General features: G+C 39.5%; 1 protein-coding gene across 1 annotated transcript in view; it reads left to right on the top strand.

The window, feature by feature from the left end:
* Positions 1-25,860, top strand: part of col7a1 (collagen, type VII, alpha 1) — an 80,247-nt gene that overhangs the window by 3,528 nt on the left and 50,859 nt on the right. The window contains exons 2-3 of the mRNA XM_077601999.1: positions 5,120-5,212; positions 22,251-22,383. The gene's annotated coding sequence lies outside the window, so the exon portion shown is untranslated. The remainder of the gene's footprint in view (positions 1-5,119; positions 5,213-22,250; positions 22,384-25,860) is intronic.

The raw sequence follows: 25,860 nt of genomic DNA on the forward strand, positions 1-25,860 counted from the left end.
ATCAATTATTAATTCATTCTTTTTCTGATCCGTTTATCCTTACAAAGGTCCTGGGGGGTGCTGGAGCCAATCCCAGCTAACTACGGGCACCAAATGGGGGACACCCTGAATTGGTGGCCAGCCTATAGCAGGGCACAAGGAGACAGAAAACCAGTCACACTCATACCATACCTAAGGACAATTTAGAGTGCTGTTGCAGTACTTGAGTGGAGAGCCCTGATTGTGTGTAGATGTGTATACGTGTGTTAACTGTTTCACATTCTAGCAGCCCAGCTAAGTCAAACACACTCTCTCTTTAGCAAACACAAATATTCACTGCCTCCTGCACATAAACATTGTCACCTAGTTTACTCTGACTCTAAATAGACATGGGCCGTCACTATCCATAAAACTGCACCCTTCTCCCCGTTGTCCTCGTAAAAACTTTCTCTCTACTCCATGCTGACCTCCCCAGCACTTTCAAGATGTGTCAATCTTTCACTCAAGTTTTGTTGTATTCTGATTCAAGTGAGGTCTCCTTGTCACTGAAATAAATCTGAAGGGGGAGGTTGTTTGTTTAGGTAGAAGGATAATTTCAAGGTTCCTGTAGGGTGATATGATTTATGAATGAATGGGGAGGATCTCATTCTGCATTTTCACCATGCAGGGATGGAAGTGAGGCAAATTTACTGGATCTGAATCACAAATTTTCAATGGGCACACTCCTCCACAAACTCCAAAGGAAATAAGATATGAAATCCCCAAGAATGCTCAAAATGAAAATCTGTTCTGAGAAGTTGTGTATCGTGTCTGTGTCGTTTCACAAACAGGACTCTCCAGTTTTTCCCAATTCTGGGATAGGGAGGAACTGACAAAGAAAAAAATACTGATACTCAAACTGGGAAATTAAAAGGAAATATTGTGAGAGTAGAATAGTATTTTCCATCAAAATCTTAAAGGAGGGAGGAATTGTCATCTTGGCTCAAAGCGGAAATAATTTCTGGAACTGACCAAAACCTGTGTAGAATACAGGTGTCAAAGTGTGCGGCCCGGGGGCCAAATCTGGCCCACTGCATCATTTTGTGTGGCCGGAGAAAGTAAATCATAAGGGCCGACTTTCTGTTTTAGGATCAAATTCAAATGATTATAGATGTACATTACATTTCCTGAGTTTCCCCTTTCCCCTCAACAAAAAACAATAAAAGTCCGGGAAATTTGGAGCTTTTCTTTAGCCTAATAATTAATAGGGCATTAAGTATGACTAAATAGTCATTTGCAGTTTGTATTTAGGGAATTTGAGCAACGATTTAAATGGTAATTATCAATAACCTTCCGGGCGACCAAAAGACCGGCGACCAATCGACCGTGTACTGTTTGACACCCTTAGTGTAGAATATTGTGTAAATTATTTAAGGCCAGATTATACAAATGCACTACTGACATTCAGCATCGTTCCAAAAGAGGAAGGTGAGTTGCACTCAGTCTTGAAGTTTCTGTTTAATTCCACACAAACTCTTGCGGGGAAAAAAATGAAGTTTATTGTAGTTTGCAGTACGATTATGTGTTGCAGTAGGGAAGGGGACAGATATCAGATGCGGCCATGCTTTTGAGGACGTGAAAGCCACTATAGAGTCACCGAAGAAACAGTCGCTCATTCTGTCAGGCAGGAAGCTGAGGTCAGGGAGGCGACCTTGATAAGCCCGCTTCCTGTGGAGGTCCTCAGCATGACGTCCCCCTCACAGCTCCGAACACGAGGCCATCGGCACAATGGCGTCCTTCTCCTCGGGAAGATTCTCTCAAAGATCTCTGTCCCCTGCGTCCTCCCTCCCAAGACTCATCCTCACTTCCTGTTCACATCCCCCGTCTCTTCCGCATTATCGTGCGCTATTAATGAAGCATTTGCATCTCAACAGGGGCCGTTCAGTATACCCCCCCATACATGAATTTGTCAGCCAGGACGAGAATGCTATTGGACTGTCTGCTTTATGCGACGTTCTCACGCTGCGTCTGTCCGACGATCATTTGTGAGCACGTCTGACGGACTCTTTGCTTGATGAATGCCAGAGACGACGGAGTGTAAATACAAAAATGTTGAGATAAAAGAAGTGAGGGTCACGCACATCATAATCCATCTAATGATACCCTGTATTCCTTCTATTTGCCCTCGAGGAGATTTATCTGCAAAAAGGCAAAATAAACAGAGGGTGGTGTGATTCTGAAGAAATTAACCTCGACGCGTACCCAGTTTAAAGCATTACTGGATCCGTTTTACCAACATGGACTCAGTCCAGATATTAAAAGCAGATGTTCATGAGTCATAGTGATTAAGCTTCTTCTGAAATGCCTTCACCATTGTGTGGCAGTGCATTAAGAACTTCAAAGCGATAAATTCAACAAAATCCAATTGTTAAAATGGCCTTTTTTATAATGTCATGTGTTGAAAGGACAAAAGTTATGACTAATAGCATATTAGTTTGAGTCATTTTTGTACTTTCCAAAACAAGGAATACAACAACCAAAACTGACAATTTTTAGTCGGAAAAAAGAAAGAAAAGCCATTATTAAACAATTAGTACCCCAGGATTTCTTACTAGTTGAAATGAAAACTGAATTTGGGGCTGGCCCTTTTGTTGGATTAGTTGCACTACTTCAACTGATCGCTCATGACTTACTTTGCTCAGATTCATGATTTTTTGCTTGGAAGTTGAAATGAATGTTACGTGCATCTGTCAGGTTTAATGCAAAATCATTATCACAAATTCTGTCTTTCCAAAGATATTCAGGCTCCTAATGCTGAATAATCCTGGAAGATTTTCGAGAAGAGAAATAATAGCAACCAAAGCTTTCACAAAATTACCATTTAGGCTCTATAACAAAACAAATGGCTGAGCGTTAAGACCTACTATATATATATATATATATATATATATATATATATATATATATATATATATATATATATATATATATTATATATATTATATATATTATATATATTATATATATATTATATATATATTATATATATAATATATATATATATATATATAATATCAGCAACACGCTTATTTATTTATATATGTATTCATGTTTTTATTTATTAACTTACTTATTACCTATCTATTTATGTCTAAAATGCCTTTCCTATATCTGCATTCTCACCCTCTTGCTACTGTGACAATGAAATTTCCCAAATACGGGATGAATAAAGTTATCCAATCCAATGCAATCCAATCTAGCTTGAGCCAAGGTAAAAACCTCTGTGCATGCCCACCCTATGTCAACAAGGCCCAGCAGAGGTAGTCGAGTAGGTACCAGATGGTCTGTCCAGCAGCACCTGGACTACTATTGATTTTAAACCCAGCTGTCAGTCCTAAATGCTGCATGCATGACTGACCGACCACCACTGACTGGGTCAAATATTAAACTTTGACTGTTGAACCCTACTACACCATTTTTTCAACGGATTGAAGAGTGTGGACATTTTACCGTCTGGTACCTGTCATAGCTCCAGTACTATCTGTCGTCCTTTTAACATTTTGGTCTCTACATTACAAAAAATGTCTGGCTGTGAGTTTAAAACCTGACCTGGCTCTTTGGCTCATTATTACAAGGCCAGGCTTCATGACAGTCTTGAGTTACAGCATCACTGATTGGTTAGTAATGGTCCTCAATCGTTATGAGTGCCAAGAATGGAAGCCTGAGTGATAAACCTCAGTACGAGTTTATGGTAGCAACAAAATTTTAACGACCAAATTTCCTTTAAATTAATTAATTATTAAGGCAGTGCCATGTGGTTGAGGTTGGTGTGTTTGGTGCAGCTTCTCCAGTTTAGAGTGTCCAATCAGCCTACCATGCATGTTTTTGGAATGTGGGAGGAAACCGGAGTACCCGAAGGAAACCCACGCAGGCCCGGGAAGAACATGCAAACTCCACACAGGTGGACCGATCGGGATTTGAACCCAGGACCCCAGAGCTGTGAGGCCGACACGCTAACCACTTGCCCTGTGTAGGATTTGGTAGTAAAAAAAACATAGTCTGATGTCACCCATTGTTGTGTAAATGGACAAATACTCGCCAAAGGTGGCCGAGCACCAATTCCAATGGGTCACGTGTGCGGCTATTGGCGCAGAAGTGAAACTAAAGAAGCACAAAGTGACTTTTGTCCGCTGATTGGTCTCATCTGACCAAAGTAATTGATCAGACTTGTTGCCTAATTAAATGGAGCTTGACATCTAACCATGTGACACATGAGGAGTTGCTTACTACATCCTGTTGTCATAACAAAACAATTCAGAAATTTGCCAAGTCTGTACTGAAAACAAGGCTTTCCCAAACAAGAAAAATCTTAGTATTACAAAATTACGAATAACTCAAACTATTATGAGATGAAAATTTAACTTATGAGGTTAAAATCTAAATATGATGGACACTAAATCATAGATTGCACATTACAAGATTTAAATTGTAATATTATAAGTCATTTTGTTGCTTATTTTTATGCAACATGAACTTCACCTTTTGTTGATGTTAAGTTTTTAGATGGGGTAATTTGGGTCAGGGTGAACACTTGGATTAGTCATATGTCACCAAATTTGCAAAACTGAAATCAAATGACGAAACTCATAATCTTGCGCGTTTCCACAAACCATCTTCATAAATCTACGACATGTATTTGGTAACCAATGTTGTCATAAACTCCAGATGGTCTTTCATAAAAATGCAGAGTGGCTCAAAAATGAAATCGAATAACTCTTTGACCTTGGGCTTTTCACTGTCATTGTATGACTTGATTAATCATAGTTGTCAATGGTCACAGTTTCATTTGCATTGCAAATCAAAGGGGAAAAGGCCACCGAACAAGCTTGTGCGTAATGACATTTTACCTTATGGGAACTGTCTTAACCGAAAAAATGTTGAAGAAAGACGAGAGCCAAACAAAACCCCACATACTCTAAAACGTGACTCCACTAAAGTGTATATGTATATGTATAGTATATGCTGGGCCACTTGGTGCTGTTGAATTATAGCTTAAGGCCATATTTTGAATAAAATGGGCACGCCATCATATTTAGCATAGTACAGTGCGTCATCATGGTTAGCATGGAATAACCAGTTATCTTTTCTATCCTCTTCAAAGGGACTCATCTCCAGAGAACTGGCCCATGTCTTCTATATTGGCTTAACTTGAGGTTTTCCTGTTTGGAGCTCTGAGTGCTGTTCCCACCAGTACGTAAGTGTGTAGTGTAGTTTTAGTCCTAACTTCTGGGATGTTTGGCTTGAGCTGTATTAATAAGCTCAAGCAACACACAGCTACAAAATATTAAAACCCTTTCTTTTGTTTTGTTTTTTAAGTCATGTATCAGTAGTTAATGTTTCCATCTGTTGAATATATAATGTCAACTTGCCCTAAATCTTAAGAACCCATTCCAGGAAAACAGTGGACTTAGAATGAAGTTATGAAACATTGACATTGTTACTTCTTATCAGAGGAATTTCACAAGCTGTGGTTTTCTCCAGAATATCACCATCTTTTCCCCCCAAGCCAAGCAATCAAAATGTCACTTCAATTCAATTTTTAACTAAGTTGTACTTTTGGTTCTTTTTCAAATTGGATTGGTCACACAATCCTGCCATTTCCCCACAATTTTCACCCTGGTCCTACTAGAGTTTTATCTGAATGCAGCAGAGGCTATATCCACACTGCAATTCCTCAAGAGAGCATAAACACAAAACTGCCAGCAAGAAAATGTTAGCAGGCCTTAAAATAACTCCACATGGTCTGTTGTTTCTGGCCCCTGACAGCTAAATTATAGTACATACAATTTAAATGCTTTCATTGTCCTCAAAATCCTCGTCGTGGTAGGGAGATTACATATTTGAGTAAAATAATTGTCTCCTTGTCAGAGATGCAATCAAGCCACAATCTTGCGTTATAAAAGGGGGAAACCCTTGTTATTTTATACATTTACAGCTGGATTGTTTTTCACTTATGTATGCACAAAAGCGGCGGAGCAAAACAAAATGGCAAATATTTCGGTTACAAAAAATGTTTTGGATAACATTTTTAATCGGTTAAAAGTGGACTAAAAGATGTCAGCTTTATGTAAATTGGATTACATTTTGTCCAAATACAATTTCACTCAACTCAATTTCAAATTTAGCATTTTAAACACATACAATATGTATTGAATAGGTCATAACACATGGATTTAAACCATAAACCACATGTTTTTCTTTCATTGAGACGTATTGAAAAAACATAATGATCAAAATAATAAATTACAGTATTATAAAAGTTTAGCTTTGAATATTTTTTACATTCATGACCCTCATACTAGTTTAAATGAAATATGAAAATAAGCAAAGAAAATAAACCCCTTGACTAGAAACGATTCTATTGAGAGTGAAAGACACAGAAGTTACTTGACACAAAACGAGCTGAATACTTTCGCGATTTAGAAAAAAAAAAGCATTTCCTGTCATGTGCTGCATTTGGCCATCACTGGTAGCTCATCTGTGATATTGCTTGAGCACTGAGATAAAGTTTTGCATGGTGAGATTCATGACAATTGCTTCAGGATTTGTGTGTCCATTGTAAGAGCATATTTTCTAGAAAACATATGTCAAGTTATATAATATTTGACAGGTGAACCGTTGGACTTTTGAGGTTTCTCCGTGTTTTAATGTCAGTTGTATGTTTCTTAGCCTTTAGGGTGCTTTCCATCATAAAGAAAGTAGGATAGAGAAGTCTTATTCATCAGAGGCCTTACATCATGTCTCAGGTTTTAATGTGCAGTATTCAGTGTGATGATAAGCCTGTACAAATTGGAAGCAGGCTTCTTATATAGGTGTGATGCTTTATGACCAACTCCTCAGCCTGTCATGCACTTTGTATGCATGGCTGCCAAACTGCGCTTGGTTAGGTGAAACATCTGGTTTGGGGGTGATACTCTTTGGTCTTTAATGGTCTCGACGAGAGTCCACATCAGTGGCAGGGATGATAAATCTGAACAAGCGGAAGACCAGTAAAACAGTTGGTAGGGCTTCCATGGGCCGGGGGACAGGAAGCCTGCATGGCTCCTCTTGAACCCTCGCGGCCTTTGGCGATGTGTGACCTCCCCATCTTAGACAATTGGATGCTTGGCAACATGCAAAACTGAGTCATTTATTTTTATTCATGCTATTATTAATGTGTTACATGCCACTGCAGTGTGATATTTGTTATCACAGTTGTTTGCATTTCTAAGGTCCTGAAATGAGCATGTAAACAGAGTTTTTATATACTGCAAATCACGTTATCCATCCAATGGCTGTACCACTTATAGCAGGGGTGTCAGACTCGGGTTGGTTCGTGGGCCCCGTTAACGTCAACTCGATTTCATGTTGGCCGGACCATTTTAGATATAATATTTAGATTTTTTTTAAATAAATGGATTAAAAGAACTGGATTAAAAGCCCTGAATATTCAGTTTTTTGTAGATCCAAAACAATGTTTATTTTAGCTTTTTTTAAAATATATTTTTAGATTTTACAAAATGATTTTTGAACTAAAAACACAGAATAAATGGATGAAAAATTACAATTATTGATTTAAAAGGGGGGAAAATCAGGAAATTTAATATACATTTATACTCTTCATTTTAATTTGATCCTAAAACAGAAAGTCGGCACTCATGATTTACTTTCCCGGGCCACACAAAATGATGCAGCGGGCCAGATTTGGCCCCCGGGCCGCCACTTTGACACATGTGACTTATAGTGTTGTGGATGTGTTCTATTTTTATATGAACAAAAAATATGTGACAACTTCTGCCTATGTAAACAATTGTCCCTTCGAATTGAAAGAAGGAACAGCACTATCCGAATGACTTCTTGCTACAAGTTGGAAAATATCAAAATGTATGAGTATTTCACCTTCAACCCATTGCAAACAGTAACAATAATAATAAACAAATTGTAGTACCTCTAATTAAATGAGTATGACCAATCAAAGTGATGCAGTGCTCGTATTTGCTAATCACCTAACTTGACTAGCGAGTGGTATATTCACTCTGTGCCTGTTTATGGCAGCCAATGCTTGCCTCACGTCTTCTGTTAAACAAAGTGGCCTTGTTAACAACAGTGAAAGAATTGGTTTTACAACAGTGTAGCACAATGAAAGGCGACAGTTGTACATGGAACTTCTCAATTAGGGGCTAAGCAGATGTCACGGTAGCTGGGATAAGATCAATAAGGGTCTTCAGTGACAGACTGCTCCTCTGTGGGGGCTGTACAATGTGACCATCAGGATCTTGAGCTCCTCGTAATTTGGGCGTAAAGTGTGACAATATCGAGAGTCAAAAACAAAGAGCCTCTTACAAAGGCAAAGAGGCATCCATTAGTACTAAGAGGTGCCTGCAGCCAGTGACCTCGTGTGCCTATTCTCTGAGGGGCTCAGCCACTGTCCACCACTCCGGCAGGACATGTGATGCTGCAGCCAAACAAAACGCACAATTTGAGTCTATATAAGGAGAAAGGCAGAGATGCAATGGGAGCTGTTGACTTTAAACAGTGCAGTTAATTTTGACTGGTCCTCCCTATGTCCAGACATTTACAGCGACTTGTCCAAACAACCGCAAGGGAGACAAGGAAAGGCTTCACTTTCTTGACAAAAGCCATATAAGGAGAATTGTGACTTATCAGCTGTGGCTTATCTGGACTTGTTCAACGTAGAACATTTGAGTACCATGAAGCAGGAGAAACATATGGCCATTAGTGACATGTGAAAGACCACACACGTGAGAAAATGTATGCAGTGTGCTTGCCCACATATAATCAGGCAGAATCTGTGCCTTTTCTACCCACAACTGTTCCAAATAGTTGTGTGCGGTCAACAACAAGTTCGGCCTAGCCACAGAATCCGTGGCTTTCTTTGTATTGTCGAATCTTTTCCAAATTTATAACGACTTTTACTTCAGTTGTAGGGGAAAACACAAAGACAGACAACCATCCGCACTCACAACCACACCATCATCGAGCTGGAAACGATCCCACATCATTAGGTGGCTGGCCTAAATTTAATTACATGTTTGTTGCTTCCCTATCCAGATGATTTGGCCCCTGATGAACTAGTATATTCCCCCACTCTTTGTAAAAGCCATCTTGGCACGGTCATTCGGGAAATCCTAAATTTTAATTTTGTTGAGTGAAGTCATAGATTGACTACCTTCCCTGTAAAGCAGTGTCCTGTTTCAGAATTTCCATTTGTTCTCACACCTGATGGTGTGAACCTTCAGTGCTGGGAGGTAATCACCTTCACACTGCCGTCCAGGTCCAATTTTGTTAATTGGCAGCAGATTCCATGCCCAAGAGGAGGAGGCTGAGCCCCCCATTTCCCCTCACTGCTTCATTAGGCAATAGTCCAGGCCAAAACAGTGTAATGGCATTTACTGAGTCAATGTAAATTACTACCCAGTAGCTTTAATGCCAATAACATCACTCGGAAAGAGACGTGTAACATTTGCCTCAAGCGGAGCCTCATTAGTTGTATAAAAAGATGCGTAGCTTAATTTAAGGGAACATGTGATGTTACCAATTAAACAGAAGGAAAGAAACTAGTTGCTTACATAATATGTATCTCCTGATACTGACTTTTTGACTTCCTATCCAATAAGATTTTTTACTAAAATATTTTGCCGATGCCGAATCAATGGCCACATTTTTATACCAGTAAAAAGACAATGTAACCAGTGAACAATAAATTGCTTTGTTTGGATTAAAGTCAAGAAATGCTTTGTTTACAATATTACACGATCTGTTACTGTCATCAGTTTCCAAAGGGACGTACCCCCACTCAGCGGATATATTTGGCTTTTTTATTTTTTTACAGGACTTGCAAATACTGAAAACACTCGGAAAATAGTCGTATTGGGCACGCATACCGATACTAAGTATTGAATCGGGGCATCATTAGTAGATACCCTCTACTGCTCTTATATACTGTAGTTACACTAAACCTGATCTGCTAATTTGATGGTACTCTCGTGGTCATGTGATCAGCATCAAATAGGAGCCTATAAATTAGTTGAAGCCACAGCTCTATACCTCCCAAACGTGATCTCGGCACAGCTGGTGAACAACTCATTACAGGTGTTACATAAAGGTGCTATAATGCGACGTGCAGCAGTCCCACCTCAACATCAAGAGCTGCTTTCAGCAGAACTGGTTGCGTAATTATAACAGCGTCAGGTTTGCACAAGGCCAGTGATTTGCATGATGGAAAGGTGGCTTGGCGAGATAAAGAGGATGTCAGGACAAATATAGTATAACAAAATGTGGTTGAACTCTGCTTTCATGGATGGGTGCATTTGTGTTTTCGACTGATGAGTTACATTTAGAAGTAAAAGCTTTTGGGAGGGGAATGCAAAACTGCGCTGCATCATACGGTCATCTCTAAGTATTACACTTTACATTTCATTTCTGCCTGTTGGTCACGACTTCATTTAGGGAGTCACAATTAGTGTGGTCCATGATCCAATTTTGGTTTCTGGTCTCCTCACTATAAAAGGACTATTTGGTCCCATTACTATTGCCCCATTCCGAACCCCCACCGATAAATTTAGGATGTTTCGTTTCTCTTCAAGTCTTCCAAGTTTTGATCAGCAAGCCTCTGCCAAGACAAACTGCCCATTCTGAACCCGACCCAAAACGTCAGTGGAGGTTGTGATGCTCAAATATAGACTTGCGGAGCCTCCAGGGACTCAGTGAGGACATTCCTTCCCTGCAAACCGCAGTGTCAAAGCACAGACATTGACACTGTCCAGAAAAGTTCTTTGGCAGTGTGCTTCCATTCCATAAAATATGATTTATAAAAAACAAAACAAAGATATGTCAATTTAACCACACGTGCTTGTGACATACATTGAAACCGTTTCTTTCCTTCTCATAGCCTTCAGCACATTTGCTTTGTCTCCTGTGGTTCCTTACATCGTCCGTGGTTTGTTGTGCATCGTGCAACATGGAGAGATGGTGAGGCGTCTGTTTAATTGCTGAAGGAGGCGGATGTTTTGTGTACCCCTATCTGCCTGCAGAGATGTCTCATGCCAGGTTGCTAGGATACATCTACCTGGAAGGTAAGATGAGGCTAGGCCCACCAACGGAGTAGGACAAAGGAAAGAACTAGGCCAACTAGGAAATAGGAGGATTAGGTATTAACACTGCTTAAAGGCAAAGGTGAGGGAAGATTAATTTGGAAGCCACTCTTAAAAGTAAGATAAAGTATGCCCTTTTGTGTACTCTTTGCCTGGTAAAACTTTTACTCATATGCAATTTATAGTCTTATTGGATTAAATCCAATTCATTCATGAAAACATGATAAAAAATGAGGTTATTTAAAGCATTTATGAGTTTTCATGTCATTCTTTTGTAATGTATTGATAGTTCTCCCTTTTTTGTACTCTGACTTACCTCCGGGTGTCAAAATAAAATAGAAACAAACAGATGCACATCGAAAGAAGAATATCCTATATATTGTAGAACACAGGTGTCAAAGTGGCGGCCTGGGGGCCAAATCTGGCCCGCCGCATCATTTTGTGTGGCCCGGGAAAGTAAATCATGAGTGCCGACTTTCTGTTTTAGGATCAAATTAAAATGAAGATTATAGATGTATATTATATTTCCTGATTTTCCCCCTTTTAAATCAATAATTGTAATTTTTAAATCATTTTGTCTGTGTTTTTAGTTCAAAAATAATTTTGTAAAATCTAAAAATATATATATAAAAGCTAAAATAAACATTGTTTTAGATCTATAAAAAACTGAATATTCAGGGATTTTAATCCATTTATAAAAAAAAAAAATCTAAATATTATATCTAAAATGGTCCGGCCCACATAAAATCGAATTGACGTTAATGCGGCCCGCGAACCAACCCGAGTCTGACACCCTTGTTGTAGAATATCGCAGATAGCTTGGTTTCCACTCGTTGCTTGCATTGTGGGGGGTCTCAGCCCTGGCACACTTCCTTTGACCTGAGGGTTATCACCATAGTAATCCTGGCTTTACAGCCCCTGTGAGGGATGATTGAGGCTTCTGGCAGATATACCTACAGTCTGAAGCAGCTGCTCTACTATACATATTGGTCAATGAAAACAATTTTATTTGAAGTAACTGTGTGTTACTTCATGGCAAGACTGATTTTAAAAATCCGAGTGATAGCACTTCGATGAGGTCTAGGAATGCATGTTTCTGTGGTAAGTGAAACCCTCAGGTTTGAGCAATTCAAACAAGGAAGTGCTGAAAAATGCATCCTTGTTCCTGCATGTGCACATGCCCAACATGTGTCTTTCTGCAAGCTGCACTCCACAGTCTGTTTGGGTTGAGTCCAGGGTCACTGGGCTGATCCTGACACTTTTATACACTCAACAGATCAGTGTCTGCTCGTACTGCGACATGTAGACGATAACTTCCTCCCCTCGAGAGTTTAAAAAGTGTGTGCGCGCTGGTCAAATGCTGTATTTACATTTGGGCCCTGACTCGTTCAGCTCGCGGAGAGCTGGCATAGACCTCCTCCACTCAGGCAAGGCTCCTCCTGTGTATTGGCATTTAAAAAGCTAAACAGGGAAACACAAAACCTGAGCGAAGCAGGGCAAAAATATGCACTTGTTACCATTCACAGATAATGAAGGAAACAGCATTTAACGAGTTGAGTTTTCAGGCTGCTATTTCCCTGAAGGTCTTCCTCCGTTTGTGTGCTCAGTCCGCTCTCAGCTGGACTTTGGCTTAAATCATCCGTTGGAGGAAATCTGTTTCCAATATCAGAATTTCCTGTGAATGCAGGAAGCGGCCCTTTGCTCAAAGCAAGCATGCGAGGCATCACCATGCAGCTACTGCACCTCCTTCTCCCTCTCCTTTTTTTGTAAAAAAAATGAAGAAACACAAAAAAAACATCACTGTTTTTCTCCTCATTGCGGTCAGCAGATAAAATTAGAAATGCCAAAGTTGGAAAATAATCATTGTGGAATTTCATGTTTGTTTTGTTGGCCCAATCACATCTTGTCATGCACTCTGGCAATGGCACGGCAGCAGAATGTCCCAATTAAACCCAATTTTGTTGGGGTTCTAGCCAAGCTATTGCTAAATCTGACTTTTGAGTTCTCCAGAGTATGTCCCGCTTTAAACATAAAACTAAACAAACACAACAAACGAAAAACAACAACATAAGTGGAAAAAAAATAGTAGAGAAGCTACCTTTTGAGCCATTCACTTTACACAGTGTCAAATTGAGATATGATGCAAAGAGTGAATTCTCTCATTAATTATTTAAGAAAAACCTCAGAAACTTTCACATCAAGTGGATCAAGTTTTTCTACACCACCCTGTCCTTTGCATCCTCTTCCCCTACACATCCACGTTCATGCTCCCCCACTACATCCATGTATCTTCTCCAACCTCTATCCCTGTTCCCCAGCAATTTCACCTTCAACATCCTTCTACCAATACAGTCCCTATCTATCTTCTGAACATGTCCATACCCTCAAAATCTGGTGTTTCTCACATTGTCTCCAAAACCTCTAACCTACCTTGAAACAAAGTTTCTGCTTTTGGTGGAGTAGACAACAGATCTTGGAATTTATTGGACAATATTGTGAAAACACAGCAAATGCTCAGAGGTGTATATTGGAATATATTTACAACTGGAGACAGGAAAGAGGGGGATTCCTCAAATGTGACCACAGTAGTTCCCCTCAAAGTGGCAGTCTGATCTGCAGCTGATCCAAAGCAATGTTGGACCAGTGTATCCTGAATCCTGGTTGTGATTGAAAAAGCAGAAAATGGAACACCAAAATTCCCAGGGGAAGCACTTTCCTCATACCCACCGCATACCACATCATACTCAACCATAGGATGTGACAGGCAGCACTTTAAATGAGCCGCTCCAATACTCATACTCTCTAATTTGCCCCACTTGCCAGGATTTGCCTTCTGAAGTCAAGGTTGGATAATTTGACCATTTATATGTAGAGTAAATTGGACTTTTTTGACAATTTTATGACATTCCAACTTATTAGAGTTATGCTTTAAATTTAACTAATTGTAATAGGCATAATGATTTTAATTTTGCCACCAGGCTAAAACTGGCTGAATTAGATAAAAATGGGATTTAACGTTGGGTTTGAAGGCATGTGTTTCGGGGGCGGGGGGCTGGGAGGTCTCCTGAGTTCAGCAACTGTCATGACAGTCCTTTTTGAACAATGGCTGCATTTTGCCAACAATGGTTAATTTTATGTACTTTTTATGACATTCAGCACTTTGCAGGGCAGTTGACCTTTGGAGTCAGGACCCCCAAGAGCCCGCACAACCTGGCTGCTTAGGGTCTGCCTTTTCAAATATACTCACTGTGTCATTAATGGAATGAGCCTTGAAGCCTTAAAAATGTTTTTCATTGTGGTAAAGAGGGAAAAATGCCTTGAACACATCATCATCTTTCTTTCCTTTGTTTATGGTCTTTTATCCTTCACGACTGCACTTTGTGCATCAGTGTTATTTTAGTTGCTGCACTCTGGGATTCATGCTGACTTGTTTTAAAGAGGTTACAGTGGGTGCATTTAACGCTATGTTATAGTGCTCGGGTGTAAAAACTTGGCTCTTGTTTGGTGTAATGGCCCTGTTTTGGGCTGCTGCTTTCCTTTTTGGTTCATTAGACACGATGAGATCACCCAGACGTGCAGACTCTGGTAGCGGTCACTGTTGTGGGGTGCTGTGTGGAATAACTTGACGTATAATGGAAGGTGAGAGCGGACATGCATGATCACTCGCTTATGAGGACTGATTTACATTCGGCTACTGTCATTGCCATAAAACGTGCTGTGAGTGGTGAGGTTTCTGCATTCAACATATGGAAAAATTAGGACTCGGGAGACTTCCAACCGCACGCTTTTTCCATCTGAGCTGAGATGTTCTACACAAAAGTGTGTGTGCATGTGGCTGTGTAAATTCTCATGATCATTCCTATTCATGCAGGTCATGTGTCCATCTGGATGCTGCTCTGAACACATGTTAAGTAAAGCGCTGTGGAGTAACAAAATACAGCAACAGATGACAGGCTTTTAAAAAGCAGGCCATTTGTTAGATTCAGGTAAAAGAACAGGATCCTAGCGAACACAATGGGGCAGCTCGTCTGTAATATGGACTAATTTATCTAGGTTACCTGATTTATTTAAAGAGTCAGATTTTCAGTGGACCGTGAAGCCCTGTTTCATGTCACCATGGACAACACAGGATGGCAATGAGCACATGCAAAGGGAAGAATTTGAAAAGCCTTGTTTGCCTATTGTATACTACAGTGGCAGTCCGTGCATTTTCTCGTAGCGCCTTCAACGGGTAAAATCCACTTCCTAGCAGCATTTAATGATTAAATACAAATACTGGAGCTTTTCAGACATTACAACCGGGCCAGGGGGTGATTTTCCCGGGAAAAGACTGCGATGGACGTCAATAGCGAAATGGCAAAAATGTGTCTAAAATGGGGTAAAATCCACTTCCTAGCAGCATTTAGTGACTAAATACAAACACTGGAGCTTAAATACAAACACTGGAGCTTTTCAGATATCAGAACCGGGCCCACAAATGAAATATTATTTCGGAATATAGCCATATTTTACTGACCAAAAATCCTTTTTAACTGTACACAATATTCATCCTCCTTTCTTTCTTCCTTCTTTTCTATCGCCATCGAAGCTAATGCTGAAAGTCAAGCCTGTCCTGTCGTATTTCTGGCATAGTCCGTCTTGAAAATGGCTTTAAATAAACACAATATATTTGCTTGCGCAGCTCGCTCCAACTACAGTTTGGTAGCTCTGGCTAATCACTAGCCAATCATAGTTGGTGACGTATCCCTACGCCTGCGAGAAGGCAATCACGTATCCCTACGCCTGCGACAAGGCATTGTGGTGTTGCCAACTCGAAATCTGATTGGTTAAAGGAACAGTCTTATCGACGCTTCTTTAATGCAGCAGAGCCTGCAGAACTGATTGTGAAGGCCTTGAGGCAGATTTCTGACCCTGGCAACAAATAATGGCTGAAATGTGATTGGTTAAATGCTTCAATATGAAAACACACATCTGGAAGCAGTGCAACCAGGGGGAAAAGCAATGAAAGGAAGCTAACAGACAATTTGGAATTATTTAATAAGTATTGATGGACAAAATATAATATATGATTCAGATATTTCTTGGGCCAGCAGAGAAGGCCTTGAAGCCCCTATATATGTGTATATTATATACACATATATATATTCTGAACCGCTTCATCCTCACAAAAGTCGCAGGGGGTGCTAGAGACTTAGATATCATTGAAAAAAAATACTTAAGGCTTTTTGTACAGTCTTACCTGATGGCTGTTAATGTGAAGAGCATGTTGAATGACTGCTAATGAAAACCAGGTGAATATCAATCAAGCCAGCCGGTCCCGACACAAGGTCATCAGGGCTCGGCCAAAGAGGTCGCCCCCTCCTCAGGGGGGCTGACGGGAGCAGACAGGACTGAGACTTCAGGAGTCGGTTTTCAATTAAGTTGCAGCTTTAAGTGTCAGAGGGACATATGAACAATGGCTTGCTCTTTCCTCACATCAAACTACTCATCCTTCTTTTCTTATGAAGCTCAAAGGAATCAAAGAAAACTCAGGCCCCTATCATATATGACTGAAAAATGGATCAATCACACTTTTATCAGTAGGGTACATTCACTTTATCTGTGAAACAAAATCACATGTGATAATAAATGACTTGTCTTTCAGAGAATTGTAAACATCTTGAGAAATATATCAGCATTTGCTTATTAGCTGGGCAGGAGCAAAGTGCAATTCTGCAAAGTTCAGAAGTAGAGCTGAAGTATAAATAGAAGCAGTCGCACTCATCCAGCTTTACATTTTCTAAACACTTTGTCCTCATTAGGGTGACTTGCTACCCACCGCCTCTTCCAGATGACTTTTGGCTGTTGCAGCCATTCAAACTCATATGCATTCATCGGCCATAATAGAATATGTAATGAACCCTTACTTGCTAGCTTTGGAATGTCTTCACGTGCCCAGTGAGAACCTGGCAACTCCACACAGAGCGGCCTTCACCGAGGCTCAAAACTAGAACACTGTTAAGGCAGATGAATCAACAGTCACAACTGTTCTCTGTCCAGTTGTGGTCATCAAATTTACTGTTTCATGGCAAATTCACTCATCTGATTTTAACTGCAAGAATAAATCAGTCTGTGCATATTTTTCACAAGTTTGGTCACTCCTGGAATAGCAACATATTCTAACTTTGCCGCTTTCGTATTATTCATTAGTGTTGACCTCTGTGTTTAACCCTAAGACCCAAACACCAGATTTAGCTCCAGGGAAAGTAGATGGGTGAGTCTTAGGTGTGTGTGTGTACACGTGAGAGAGACTGCTGACAAAATGAAACTGTTTGTCAGCTGGGTCGTGCTCTTTTTCTCTCTCTTTGGGGATGTGATGCGAGATGTTTGCGAAGATGAAGTACGGTTTCCTGTGTGTTCTGCTCTTCCTGTGTGTTTCGCACTAGGGCCTGTTTCCTGTGTGTGATGGGTGCCAGACCGACATATAGACAACACAAACCAATGTGAAGAACAGAGTAGGCAGATGGTACAAACATCACTATATTTTCACTGGCTGCTACGTACACACAAACTCCCATCCACTTCACAGGCAAAACCAGAGCCATCTATAAAGAGAAGTCTGGCCAATTCCCAGGCTAGGCGTTGTCCTTTAACCTCCCTAATTGCTCGAGGGAAGGCATTGAATTGGAAGTTCATATAGAATCAAGGTGGGGAAAAACAAAAAAGGATTGGCAGATAGTATCTGCAAATGAACGAAAATGAGTTGCTGAACTAAAATGAACGTGTAATCAAGTCAATATGGTTAGATCTCAGTGAATGATTTCTGGAATTCAATTGGTAAGTCCACTCAATAATCACATCCTGATACTTCAAACATAGACTTTCAAGGCGGTTATGAGGGAAAACATTTGGTACTGCACTATACTGGACAGCGACAAATTATATTATACTATCACATTTTTTAGGAGAAAAGGGGTAATTCAGGATTCAGGTTTTAATGACGTTTGATTGTGTGCAAGCAATGTTTTAAGTCCATTTTTGTAGTCTATCTTTCAAGGTGTTTTTAAGGAAGACGTCAATCAACCTAGCTGGCACATATATGCTTGGACAAGTGTTTTTGTGTTCAGGTACGGGTCAGGGCAGGAGTGTGACAGAGTGACAAGAAGTCACTCAAGAAAATACAACATGTTTGCCATGTAAGCAGAGCAGATTTAGACAAACAAACTAGCCAAACAAGAGCAGATGGCAGGCCTTGCAGCAAGAGAAGACAGGAGGGACTAGAGTCACTAGACTGAACACAGCAAAGCTCGTTTTTTTCAACCTCAGACAAGTACAGACACATGGACTGAAACCGTGACACATCAAATGACTCCACCTGGAATTCACAAAACCCGTAAAAAGTTTTTGCACACATACAAAATGGGTTATGCTTTGTAATCTTGCACACATCACTTAGTGATACATCTGCAGGGCCTCTGTCCAAACACATTACGACATTTTATTTGACACGCCGTAACACTGAAATTCTGTACTCTACAAATCATATTCAGTGTTGAGCAAAGTATTTTTTTAAAGGAACAACTAAAGTGAAGGGTAACTTTACCAAACGAGTAATGAAGTTAGTGACTCAGGTAAACTCATTTTACAAGACTTTGTTTGGAGACGATTGGTTTGCTAGTCAATTGTCCGCCTCACAGTTCTGATTCCGTGGCTGTGGCCTTACTGTATGGAACTTGTATATTCTCCCTGTACCTGCATGGGTTTCTTCCGGCTTCCTCCCACCTCTCATAAACCTGCATGGAAGACCAACTTAACACATTCTTCATATGATGTACCCGCATCATTCTTATGAATAGCTGGGATAGGCTATAGCTCCTCTGTGACCCTTGTAGGGATAATTAGTACAGATGATTAATGAAAGACTTTCAAATATGTAACACGATGTGAATCTTTTTTTTAGCTGTTTTAGAACTATATGGAACCACTTGACAAAGTACTAAGAACTTACTACTCCATCCTAAACCAAAACTTGTAAGCATACAGATAAATCCCATTCTCTTTCCTTACATTGAATCACTATTCCACTTCACTCAAATCGACAAGACGGAAATGATTCTTTATTGAAGGAACGTTCCATCTTGTCCATTCCATATACAGTAAAAAGTACATACGGCCCATCCAAAAGAAGTGAATGGCCTGCACGCTGGGCTTCTGTGTAATTATGTACTGAAAGGGGCAGGCTGGAGACCATTCAACACCTCCTTGAAGACAAACTAGGGCTCTCATTACTGATAAGGAAAGCATCTCCGATTTGTTGCAGGTCTTTCTGAAGATCTTATTTATCAGCACTTTGAAAGAAACACAGCTCAGTGGCTGTGTATGTCCTATTTTACTGGATAAAAAAGCTTCTCAGTTATCAGTTGTATGTTTATGTACTGAAAATGATGAATTAAAAACTGGGAGGACCGGGCTAACCAATTAAGCTCCATTTGTTTGATATGTCATCAAGTTACAGGTCTGAACATGAAGGGGAAAATTGGGCTAAAACAAAGTGTGGAAAATGAAAACACTGCAAAAGTATGCGATAATTAACAATGAGGGGAAATATGGAATATTTACTGAACAACAACAACCAACGAACCACCAAACAGTGATTTGGTTACCAGATGTGTGAGGTTTGACATTCACGTGAGCCATTCTGTTTAATAAAACATAATTTGTTCTTGCATGAATTTTCATGCACTCATAGGGGGAAAAACAATCACAAAGATCTCTTGAAAATCTGGGATTTATTTCCTATCCCTTGTCTTCACTACTGCCTCAACTAACCCCAATAAAGGTCAAATTTAGAGAGTGATACTTTTGTCATGTGGTTCCCTCTTCTGGTTGAGCTGTATAGCTTAACTTGCTTAAATAATTGTTTTGTGTTTGTGTTGAAATCAAAGAAAAACATGTAATAAATCAGAATGGTAAGGTGAAAATTACGCATGTTGATATGGCAGGTTTTGGGACAATTGCACACTTTATTTTGTACTGATAAATAAGATCTTCAGAAAAACTTGCAACAAATATGAGATGCTTTCCTCATCAGTAATGAGAGACCATGAATCATGATACAATGATGATTGATTTTTTTTACTTTTCAAAACTGCATATTTGAATGATATGTGCATATACGTCTAGTAATGAAAAGGATAATCTTAACAGATAATTATTTTTATGTTTTTTAAGTTCTTAAGTGAACGTAGTTAAACAGGAATCTCATGATAAAAATGTGTACCTCTACAGTGCAACACTAGAGGACGTTATTTTTGTTCATTTGCTGTCCTAGTCAGGATAATATGAGACAAAAAAAATGAAAGGATTATGTCTACAACTCATGTCTGAGTCATTAATCATAGATTTATCAATGCTAGACGTCATCCTCCATCCATTCATAAAGTCTCACAACAGGAAATGTTATATGACTGATGATACTCTATTGCACATGCTGTATGCTTAACATTTCTATTTCTTAGACATTTATAGAATATAATCTGTATAGCCAGATAATAAATGATATTTGACAAGGACACTTGTATAAAACAAAATGATGGGCTATACCCTCTGAGGAGTTATAATATGTTATTAAGAATTCAATCTTTATTTTGGAAGGGATATTGTGACATCCACATCCTAAAATCAACACCTACAAAAACCGTGTAAAGTGTCATGCGTGTTTGCTGATGCCATGTTTGTTGATTGAGCTCACTATGATGGCTATGAAGTTGTAGCATTGCATATTTTAGAGGCATTTTTTGTAGCATTTTGAATGCAAAGAGCTACCACAATGCCAGATGTTGTACCATTCATCATGTTGTAGCATGATAATGCAAAGCCATTGGCATTTATGAATGCAGAGAAAAACATCATTACTCTTGCACTTCAAAAACTCACCTGACACTCATTAAGCATGCTTTGAATGCTTGGAATCAGCATAGACTACACCTGTTTCAGTTCCTTTCTGTGAGTATTTTTCATTATTAGTCATGAAAAATATATAATGTGCACCCAAAGTATTCGGCGGCCTTTGTTGGTAATGACACGCATCTCAGCTGCCCTCCCTCTGAACTAAGTGCCGTGTGACGTTGGTATATACACTCTTATTCATGACTGCCTAGTAAAATACACAGCAACAAACAAGCATTTTGTGAACAAGTTACTATATATCTACAGTTTATTGCGACCCAAATTATTTCAGCTGTATTTAACGGTGATTTTTTTTCAATGGCACTGCACATCTGCAAACACACAGATGTGGAACGTTTGCAATAGAGCGGCTCTAACTGTCTTTTATCACACTGTTTGCAAGCCAACCAGCACTTTAAAGATTGTTGTTATAAAGAGTTATGGGATAGCAGAGGAGATAATTGGGTATTATTTTAACTACTAGTCCAAATTCCAGTGAAAGCACTTCCAATGTCTGATTCCACTGTACATCTGCTTTATTGACAAAAGCCTACCTACCATACAAAGAGATTCTTTCATTCTTCAATGTTTTATTCCTATTTACCAAGAGTACCATGAGAGAGGAAAAGAGACTCCCTCCCCAAAAGCAGTGAATCATCGCAGCCCCACCGAGCTATTCGACATCAGTGTGTTCAGACACGCTAGGCCTAGCAAACTGTTTTTAGAAGATCTCTATTAATCTCAGATGCTGCCTTCTCACTCTTTCCATTGCTGTTCAATAGGAGTACACCGCAAATACGCAGTTTAAACAAGTTAAAGAGTAGCAATAGATCATTTTTTGATGTACGTTTCATCTTATATAGTGTCACTTTTTTGTGTGTACATTGGCAAAATGGAACGTCATTACTGTTGACACATATATCGTATTTGTTTTATTATGATGGCGTGTTCAGACAGCAATTTGGGATGAATGAATGTAAATAGCTTATTAATGTTCTGGAATAGTGTTTACACTAAGGATGTTCATAGTTTATTGCCTTGCAAGCTACTTTTCACATGAGGATCTAACTCAACCACAATTTTTGTGGATGGCACCTATACCTTTCCATTTAATATGTGACACAAATGTACTTGTGTGGCAGCACTGCCCACATCTTTTAAGCAATGGCATGTGTTGTGTGCTAATCTTGCAATTTTTTTGTGTGTGCACAGATGCAGTTCAGCGTTTGCACGACTTTAAAGGCATTTTCCCCCAGAGCTTTGAACCAAATGATTTACATGAAAGGGATTTGGAATGTGAAATGGTACACTGGGCTCATCTGGCATCATTTGTCATGTACTCAAGGTACAGAAAAGTATTTTTTGTTTGTTTGATTGAAAAATGCAGTTTTCAAAAGCTTGCTCTTTCAATGTTAAGAATGCAAAAGTGACAGAAATGGAACTTAAGGTTATTGAGTCAAAAGCTTTTAGTTTTTATAACTTATAAGTCTTTCTTTTCATTGATCCTTTTCTTACAACTGGTTTAGTTTAACTTTACTATGACAGGCATCCTGGAGGATGGCAACCGAATGCCTGCTGTTATTCACCAGCACAAAAAATGTTTAAAGGTGAAAATAGAAATCCTTGCCTGGATAACTGAATGAAAAGGAAATGCACCTTTTTGCCCTAATTTCAAAAACTTTTCAAGTCCAACAACTGGGAAGATCAAGTTGTCAGATTGCACTTTGGCCCATGAAAATGCAATCACACCAAGTGTTTATCAAGTGGAATAGAAAATGACTGTTGAAAGGAAAAATCAGCACTCTACTCTGACACATAGATTTACCTTAATAATAACAATAATAAATATGTGACTCATTCCTTTTTCATGGGTCTGTTACCAACATCAAACCCTGCAACAATGATGTTGCTTACATTCAATGAACTAAGAATGCATTCAAGATTCTGTGGCTTGAAGATGGAATGTTATGTACAAAGTAAAGATCAAAGCAGTTCCTCCCATGTGCTTTACTATCCTTATGCAGACTCATAAACAAACCGTCTGGTTTCAACATGGCTTTTATAAGAGCAGGAGCCACGTTTGCCTAACGCTGATTTCTTCAGGCCCTGCAGCTCTGCTTTAGCCTTGGAAGATGATAATCACACTTTTATTTAATTTGTTTTCACAAGGTACTGATTTATGCCAATGATTATTTGGTAGGTTGTCATTTGTGGCACTGATGCAGTTACACTCAATGGAATTATATACCCTGTGGAAAGGTGGGCACCAATGTTCCCTCTAATTTTTTGTTTGTCTGGGCAGAAAGACAACCTCCCTGAGCACACTGAGTACCGGTGTGAGCAACGTCATCATTGCTCGCTTTGGGCACACACCAGTATCACACCTGCCATAAGCAGGTGTATGTCTACTACACCTAAATGATTTAGTAATAATAAAATGTAATGATTAATATCTATGAATGGGCGCCCCGGCGGATGAGTGATTCGTGCGTCGGCCTCACAGCTAAAAAAAAAGGAATTTTATTTTGTGCGCTCCATATGATTTGCTGTGCGCAGAGAAGACGAGAGTAGTGCGCAATTGCGCACGCGCGCAGCTTAGGGGGAACATTGGTGGGCACTGATTGCTGGTTTCTGTATAATTAGTCAAAATTCTAAGTAAGTATGTTTCCAAAAAGCTTAGTCAATTACAAATCTGCCCACTTTCTTAAGGGTGCATTCACACCAGGAAAGTCCATAGTTTCATTACATACTTCTTTGGTTTGAACCAAAATACAATGGACATTTTTTTGGTTTGGTGCATTTTCACATTGCAGTTCTTGCAAGTGTGTGCAAACATGTGCAAACATCATTCAATCATTGGATAAAATAGTCTGGGTGGGGGAACACGGAGATATAAAAGGCGTGTGATTCCAGAGCTGGTTCGGAACACGGTGCGGACGTGGACTGTGACCACCCATCCGCTGAGGTCTCGGAACAGAGTTCACTTGTTTGTATTCACACCAGCCCAAAAGGTGCCCACCATGGATGCTCTGGGTTTAGTGTGGTCCAAACAGTGCAGTTGTGAATAAAAACTAAAGTTAAAAAGTATTAGCCATAATAATTGGTGCCTATTATTGAACCTCAAAGTTGCCATACTACTACCATCACCACCACTATCACTACTACTACTAACCAAATGCTTAAACAGGGTTGACGCAATAAATACGAAGTCAATTTTATGCAATGCCTGTCCATTGCATGACACTAAGCATCCTAACTTTAACCAAATCTCCTGGAGGAAGCCATCTTGCGTTTATTCTAGTAGCTCCTGCGCATGGAGTGAGGTAAAAGAAGCAAAGGGAAATAGACTGATTGAGAGAGAGGAAAAAAAAGAAAATCTCTAGTCCCCTTTAGGCATTTGAACATGTCTGAACTGTTCTTCCGCCGCCCCTGATGTGCTTGACTTAGGGCCGCACCAGGCAGAGATGTTTCAGTAACAAAAAAAGAAAAAAGAAAAAACCACATGCAGTCTTGAAAGGCTCCTGCAAGGATGCAGACTAGAGGTTGCTGAGCTCCAGACTTGTTGCATGCGACACATAACAGCTCAGGCCCGTGTAGCACTGCAGACACTGAGGTGGGAACAGAGGCTGGATATGCTACAGGTGGAGCAGCAGCCAAAAGCCTAGAAAATACAGCAAAGAACCCCAGGTAAGGCATTATACAACATTATGTTTTACTGTAATGACCTGAAAAGATGCATTGCATTGACCCATGAACAACATGCTTTTGGGAGATAATCAAATATGGCTACTGAATTTAAATTGATTTCATAAACTCTTAATCTTTATACAGAATAACAAAAATAATTTGTAATGCGGCACAACATAGTGGCCACCTAATGTGTCTCACAAATGCATAACATTACCTTGAATGGGTTTAATGGAATTAAAAATCTGGATAAATTCGCAAAATATCTTGAGAAAACTTTTGGTTTGTTCATTTGAGTTGTAGAGGAAAATGAGGAATGTACAAAAGTAGCACAGCTGAAGTCATTTAGCACCAAATCATTTTGGTTATTTGCACACCGAGATGCAGCTTGCAGAAAATTAATATCATCCCTCCGCTTACTCCCACGTTCTTTAGTTCTCTGTCTTAGCAATTCTGTGCTCGCCATCTGACAATGTTCATGTCTTTGTTGTGGCTTGGCAGTCACTCCACATAGAAATTCCTCATCATCAGATGTCTGTAAACAATGTCTCTCCAACCCTTTGATAGCCGTTATGACACTTTGCTCCTTCTCTTTCTCCTCCCTGTCTCACCGTCACATACCTCTCATCCTCATCTTTTCATTCTCTTCACTTAGTATGTTTTAGTCTGCTAAGGCTTCGGGGATTCATCCCAAATGTGTCATCTTTGAAGGGCTTTTTGTAAGTATGATGCTGGAACTATTAATTTTCTTTGTGGACATATTGTATGTACAGCAACTGGTGTTCTGTTTGGCTTTGGATTAAATATGTCAGGTCATTACTCAAGAAGAATGAGATATTGTTGTTTAGATCCATCTGGAGTTTTGATAATGCTTTGAAAATATTCTGGAAATGATATCCTATAACCGGTTATGAGCCTGTTACTTATGTTTTGCTTGGATTTGTTAAATGGGGGATGTGACCTCCCCATTTCAGTTTTACGGATTTGCCCCCATCAAAAGTTAATCTTGTGTAAATATGTTCACAAATTAAAAAAACATGTTAATAGAAGGGTCACCATTTCCCAAATATTCCTAGTCAGTGTAGACCAATTTTTTTTATGGCTTGTCTCAGAAAGGTATGCTATTAAATATTTT

Source organism: Stigmatopora argus, chromosome 6, assembly GCF_051989625.1.
Source record: "Stigmatopora argus isolate UIUO_Sarg chromosome 6, RoL_Sarg_1.0, whole genome shotgun sequence".
Classification (NCBI taxonomy): Eukaryota; Metazoa; Chordata; class Actinopteri; order Syngnathiformes; family Syngnathidae; genus Stigmatopora; species Stigmatopora argus.